General features: G+C 30.5%; 1 pseudogene; it reads left to right on the forward strand.

Moving 5' to 3' along the window:
* Positions 1-4,863: 4,863 nt before the first annotated feature.
* On the forward strand, positions 4,864-6,615 carry LOC140973103 (uncharacterized; annotated as a pseudogene).
* Positions 6,616-7,925: the final 1,310 nt, after the last annotated feature.

Raw genomic sequence — 7,925 nt, forward strand, 5'->3', positions numbered from 1 at the left:
TTTGAATATGCAATTTGCTCATACTTAAATGGAATCATTCAGGCACATATGCATTATATCTTATCTAGCTCGAACTTAGTGCCTAAATATTTAAAAGCCTTGTTTGATTCTTTTGAACTGAAAGGATTAAATAGATTACTGATACCAAATGGAGTTCACTCAATTAAGTGAGCGAGATTAGACATTGACATAGGTGTTCTCCGTTGCAAATTGCAATGAAAGGAGATAATTAACTTTTAATTAGTCTTCAATCAATCTATTCAAGTCGATTATAAGAATATATGTTTTGGGTTTGAGTTTAACGCGTGTCAAAAAAAACATAATTCAAGATTATTAATTTTCATGGGAACATTTAATAATAATAATAATAAGGTGACTGATGTGACTTCCCTCGTGATCAAGCCACTGGACACATGTTCTTGATTATTTAAAGATTGGTTAGCACATTTGTAACGGTAGTCAAATCAGTATCACATCTTACAAGTTTCTTAATGCCGAGTCAGATTCACATTTTTGACTCAGTTGATTCAATCTTGTCTTGAATCTGAACTTTAATTTATTGACAATTGCTGGTTACTTTTTACACGGAAACACATGCTTTGTCAGACTTAAGCACGAGGCTACAGCCAAGAAGTCACACTTGAACTTCTTTTTATAAGCAATACCAATGATGACATTCCTTGCTTCTTCATTTCTTTCAAACCATAGCTATGAAAAACATCATTAATCAAAGAACAACTTTTGTTCTTCTTTATGTACTAGTAACGTTTCTGCAATTACACCCACGCCCTTGTTTTGCAAAACATTTGTCCCATGGAATGGAGAATTTATTGCCCTCTGGAGGAATAATCCATTCAAGAAAATTGGTGGGTTCTGTTAATGCACTTTCTCTGAGTAAAGGGAAGTTGAGTGGAGCAATGTTAGAGCCTGAGAAAGCTGTGGAAAATGGGTTAAGGCAAAGGCCTCCAAGTTCTTCAAATCCAACGCAGAATAGTCGAGGTCTTCCTTGAATTGTCCTTTTCGGATGAAACACTTTTGAAATTTTATGTAAAATTTTTCTGAAATTGTAAGTTTTATCTCTTTCAGCCTTCTCATTGAATTTTGTAATCTTGTAGGTCTGTAATGCTTAATTTCCTTACGTAAAATTAGGAGAAAGAGAGATAAAATGAATATACTTCTCTTTCCATAATTTTTGCCGTGGATTTCTTCCTCGATGCATTAGAATAGTTTGTTTTATGAGAAGTTATTATTTACCAATTAATAGAATGAACCTCACCTTTGAATGGCATTTCTCTTGTTTTCTTACTTAGCAATGCAACAATTCTCTGGATCTATGTACTAACAATCCAGAATTTGATCTCATTCTTTAACTTACAAAATTGCTTTAACTAAAGAATCAATGGCCAAAACAATTTGATACCAATTCTATATAGCTTGATTTCACTTTAAGATGAATTCATAATTTGTAAAAGAAACAGTTCATTAATTTTGAAAGCACAATCGCCTCATATAAATATTATTCTCAATTATAATATTTTTTTTCCGATAAAAATAAAAGAAATAATGTAACTCCAGATACAAGATGGAAAAATCCTATGAATTTCTCAAAATTGGCAAGAATTTCATTGAAGAAAAAATAATGATGGATTGAGATATTTGAGTTTATAAACTAGCACCAAAAACTGTAAATATCCTTCTCCTCCTGGATTTTACAAGGCAAATGGTTGGGAACAAATTTAGAAATTCGAACCAACATCAAATATTTTAATATACTATAAATAATGCACGTGCGTTGCACGTAAGAAACATATGTTGAATTAATTAGTATTTGAAATAAAATTAGTTAACTCAACAAAAGATAATGATAATAGTATTGTAAATTTTGACCATTCGTGTTAATTAGCATATGTAACTAATTTGGAAAAAAAACATATTTTTTTTAATTTTAAAAAAGATTTGGACTAATAAAATTTTTCTCATATCTTTTTTATCATATTGTTTTCTTTTGTTATTTGTCATATTCTCTCAATAATGCATTTATTTTATTATAATATTCAATTATTGCAATTTTTTTTGACAATTAATGATATGCAATTTTTTATTTACAATGTTGTTTGATTATTATTCTCTTTCATGTAAATTGACAATAATTTCTACTGTATGCTTTTACTTTCCTAGTCACCTTTAATTTATTAAACACTTATACTTGATAACATATAAACTACACATTATTATTAAGGGTGAGAAAAATTTCGGTTAAACCGAATTAACCGACCGAACCGAGTCAATTCGGAAATTCAGTTCGGTTATTTCAAAAATTCGGTTTTCAAATTAAAAAAAATTCGGTTATTCGGTTCTGTTACGGTTTTCAAAATTTTGATATCAGCCAACCGAATTAATCGATATAATATATACTATTATTTAATAAATTTTTATTATTTACCAATTTTAATATATTTTTAAATTTTTAATTTTAAAATCAGCCCTAATTCTAAAGAAAAATTTGTGATGTATGTGATTTTAAGTTTTTATGTATTTGTGTAGATTATAGTGTTCAAAAAAATTACATATATAATTAAAATTAAATCACAATTTTTTTTAAAACCAACCGAATTAACCGATTTTAATTCGGTTCGGTTTTCATCGGTTAATTTTAATTCGATTCGGTTTTCATCGGTTATGAAAATTAATTCGGTCGGTTCGGTTATTGCTAAATATTTCGGTTTGGTCCGGTTATGACAAATTCAGTTCGGTCGGTAACAGAACCGACCGAATGCACACTCCTAATTATTATAATAATCTATCATCACATAAAAAGTACTGATAAATTGATTTAAAAAAATATTGATTAAATGTTGTCATTTATTTGCAATTTATAATAATAATATTTTTGAAAATAAATCATCTTTTTACTGACTCTTATGACACTTATTTTAATATTCATATTAACTCATAAGTATAATTAACACAATCAAATTACTAATGTCATATTGGTATTACCTCCGAAAAAATAATATATTTAATATTTCTAATTGTTTAAATATATTAACGGGAACATTTGTGTACCCTTATCTTGAGAAAAATTCATTGCATTTATAAAGTTTGAAAGATAAATATAACTTTATAGTATACATTTAATTTGAAAACCGAATTCATTGTATGACAAATACTTCTTGTATTTCTATTTTTTTGTGTAACCCAAAAGAGTTAATATTTTTTCTCATTTATCTTCTCCATCTCAATGAAAAAAGTTATAAAAAAATATTTATTATGTTGATATATTAATATGTGATATACATAGATATAAGAATTTTGAAATTCAATTTATTCACAATGTTTTTTCATAACAAAGGCCAACTCAAAATAATAAAAATTAGGATTCATAATTATTTTAAATATGATATAAAAATAATATGTGGAAACTTTTTTTGACATTTTAGTTGCAAAATACATTGATAAATGCATGCAGGCGCACTATTTCATTGTGGCAATTATAACTTTATTTAAATATCTTATTTCTCACTCAAGGATTAAAATTTGTTTATTTCTTATTTTGATTATCGAAAAATCCAATATTTCATTTAAATATTTTTGTTAATAATATTTACATGAGTTTTATTGTATATTTATCCAATTTGAAAGAAATAAATTATAATTCAATATATAATAATATTTGAAAATTGTAGAATGCTTCTAAATTTAAAAATAGAGTAACATGTAAGGGATCAATTCAAAACTAAAAGTTGATGCAACATGTTTCTTCTAGCTTTACAATCTAATAGTATAGGATCGAACGTTTGTCGCTTTATCAAAAGCTATAACTGATGATAACTATGCAAGTCAAATATTTAAATCATACAATAGCTCAAGCACCTACCCATCGTGGACAATTGTTGTATCAAACAATCTATCTCCTAATAATTGCACCAATTGCAACTCAGATCTTTTAAATCGCACAACAACTCAAGCACCACTGTTCGATTACTCTACCAAGCAGGGACAATTATTGCACTCAACAATCTTCCTCCCAATAATTGCACTCCTTGCAAGGAATTGAACTCGTGACCTTGACTGTGATACCAATTGTAGGACCGAGTGCTTACCGCTTTACCAAAAGCTATAGCTAGTGGTAATGGTGCAACTCAAATCTTTTAAACCGCACAGCAGCTCAACCACCACGGTTCGATTATATATGTATATATATATGTATATGTATATGTATATATGTATACATATATATAATGTTTATATATATGCATACATATATATAATGTAGCATTATAAACTGTATTGTTACTCTTGCTTCCGTCGGGATAAATCTGACTCCTTCCCCTATTTCCCCCTACGTACATAGGATATTTTAAGAAGTGAACATCCTTCTTAGTAGCGGGGTCGGGGAAAAGAATAAGAAATGCGATTTCGTTATATTTCTGACCAGTGACAGGCCCTATCACAAGAAAATTTTTTTGATTAGGGCGGTAGCTCTGAAAAGACAAATTGACTATCTTTTCTTTCATCTTGGGAGAAATAAGATANAATGAATTACAAAAAAAACCTTTAAGATAACTTAATAATTTAATTGATCAATTTAAATGAACAAAGACATATAAAAAAATTCACAATCGAAGTGGTATATTTATATGTATGTTAGATATATATAATATATAATAGATTTTGGAAAAAAAATTACATTTTAAAATAATTATGTTTGATCACACTCTGGCATATGTCAAAAGGAGTTAGCAACATTGGATGCCCGCAACCCACCCTAGTCAAGTTTACATGTAATGTTAAGCGGCCGCCATCTGAGTCCACCTATTTTAATAGCACTTCTGTGGTTCTTATCGAAACCCGAGGTAAGAATTCATTTGGGTTCTGTTGATTTTGAAGTATCAGTTACTCACATGGTTTAACATATTCAAACGAATGATGGTTTAACTGCATTCCCTGCGAGAACTTTAGTCCATGGATCTGTTCTTGATTTGTATTTAGTTTCAATCGGCTATCCGATCTTGTAAAAATTGTTTCTTTCTTCTCTGCATGTATTTGTTTACTGATTTTGTTCTCTGATTATTCTGGTGTATTTATTTGAATATTTACTTGTGTTTTCTCTCGATTTCTCAGCTTGTAACCACATTTGGATACACTGAATTACCCGGAAAGACGATTCATCTTAATAATAATTTAATTAAGTTGAATATTCAAGCTATCATGTCTTTACGCTCTGTTATTGACTTCTTGTATTTGGTCATTTTATTATGCAACTCGCATTCCACCTCAACTATAAATTCCTTATCCGCCGTTTATATGGATCAAGAATCCCAATCTAATATAGTAATATGTACTCTCTTTGTAAAGTTGAGGTAGATATGCCTAGGTTTCTACTTTCTAGCTACTTTGAATTGTATGTGGCAATACATGGTTCATTAATTCTCCATGTTTGAGGCCTTTATTTTCATCTCAAAATCTAAAGATAATATATTGAAATTGTTCCATACAGCTTTTAGACTTTAGTCTGGAACTAATTTATCACGTATTGTGATTAACTTATTTCGTCTTGCCAAAACTTCGACATATTTCAACGTCTTGGTGTATGAAGCCTGTGATGATGTGATAAATATTTAGTCTTTCTATGTGGATGTTTTAGTTTCCATTGTATGGTGCAAAGTTCCAAGTTATCTTTGTAATTTGTCTCCCAATTTTGTGTTAAAGTGTGCCTTCAAATTCTGCTGCCAAGTAAAGATTTCTAATTTTATCCACACGGTGACATGCTAGTCCATTTCGCATTCTGAGTCATATTTTTCTTCGTAAGAAACTCACCCGTTTACACTTGAGACATGCATAATATAACTCTGTCAGCATATGGGTGTGCGCTCCTGTTGTTTTCGTATTTTCCTCTGTGTTTCCAAAATTGCGTTGTTCTTAGCAGAAAAGCATTCTTTTCATTCTTATTTTTTTCCCCGAAAGGCGTAGAGTAGTTCTGTATGGATGTTATTAAATTGTTTTTTCTTTATTTACTATATGGCATTTCATATTGATTCTAAAGCTAAGTTGTATAGAATTTTTACATTATCCAATACACATGGCAGAAATATGTAGCAATGGATGATACCTCCCGATTTAAGATAATGGGAAGGGGTAAAACCAAGGGAAAGAAGCTGCATGTAACTCACCAAGACGAGACTCGGAGTGGTGAGGAAGAAAAGGGGGTGGCCACAAAAAGCACTCAAAGGTGAAATTATGGAAGATGAAGCTGGAAAACTCAAAGATGAAGATAGCGAGGACATGTCTGGTAAAGAAATAACATCACAAGATCATGCGAAAAAAAGGACAAAGAGATGCCAAGCGAAGGAGAGAGTTGACGTTGAATCACCCAACAATGAGACGGAGGAATCAAATAAATTAAATGGTTTTTGACAGATTGGGAACAGGCGAACGAATAAGCCTCATAGGGCAGCTGAAGCAGTCATTGAGTGCCACTGAGCTGAAAATCATTCATTGTTTTTCTCTGTTCTCACTCTTTCTTAATTTTTGACACATTTTTAGGATTCATTGTATTTTGGAAAATTTGGTTTGATCACACTTTGTTATTGACTCATATTTTTGTGCTTTTTAGATTGCTGCTTTGAGTTTTTCCCCTATTAGTGGAATATTCTGTCATTCACGATCCATCATAGCAGGTGGATCATGCTATTCATGAGGGCTGGCTTGAATTGTGCATGACGTTTCTGTTTCATAACTACATGTACTTAAAGTCAAACACCAAAATATAGTCCATAGAGAACACATTTATATAATTTTACGATTTTTTAAAAGAAAAAATATAGAAAACTGCTCATAAATCTATTCTTTTCAAGTACTCGTACTCCTCCCTTATTGGGTTCGTTCCTGTACATACTATTATGCATCAAGCTGTGTAAGCTATAGCTTCTAGGTGCCTTTCCAAAGTCAAAAATGGGAATTTTTATGGGTCGAATTCGGACTTTCTTGATTTTTACCATGTTAGTGATGTATATTAGCAATGCTTTAACACCAAACCACAACATAAATTCCCTCAATCAAAGTTGCTTTCCCAATGACTTCGTGTTTGGGGCAGCATCATCTGCATATCAGGTAAAATTGTAGTTTTCCCGAAACCCATGGTCGCATCGAAAATGAGAGTTTTCCCCGAAAGACAGATGAATTTTTCGAAGAAGAATGTTTACAGTAATGATTAAGTAGCATTTCTTGATCTGTTCTTTTCTTGTACAGATTGAAAGTGGCAGCAAGTGAAGACAGTAAAGGGCCGATATCCTGGTCGGCCTCTATTCTCAATATTTATTTTAAAAATTAACATTTGATAAATTAATTATTTTCTTAATATTTAAAAAAAAAAATCAGAAAAGATAAAGGGACCATAGCAATGAAAACGTGTTACAAGGTGAAAAGAAAAACGAATTTTATTTTTATTTATTCTTAAATTATGGTTAGACAATTATTGAATTTAATTAACCCTCTAAATTTATTTATCTTGCAGGAAGATATTAATATGGTTAAGGAAACGGGTTATCGGTTCTCTGTTTCATTGGCAAGATTGTTACCTAGTAAGATTAATTAATTAAATAAATATACACGCACACAAGAATTTTTTAAATAAATTTTACTAGTGGAAGTTTAAGAATCAGCTTTAATTTATTCTTATTGGCATCGGGCATACTTCCAAAAGGCTCATTTGATTTGACTGGCCAGCAAGACACAAATGCAACAAATCCGAGCTAACTACTCGTAAGTCAAAAATGGTTTAAGGTATAGAATTTTTCGAAATGAAGTGGAAGAGCCCAACCAAGAACTATATCAGGTTCTTATAGGTTCTGTTATATGTCAACACACAACATATAACAATCCAACAAGATACATACCTGAGAATTTATTTTACATCATAATCG

Source organism: Primulina huaijiensis, chromosome 1 (assembly GCF_012295235.1).
Source record: "Primulina huaijiensis isolate GDHJ02 chromosome 1, ASM1229523v2, whole genome shotgun sequence".
Classification (NCBI taxonomy): Eukaryota; Viridiplantae; Streptophyta; class Magnoliopsida; order Lamiales; family Gesneriaceae; genus Primulina; species Primulina huaijiensis.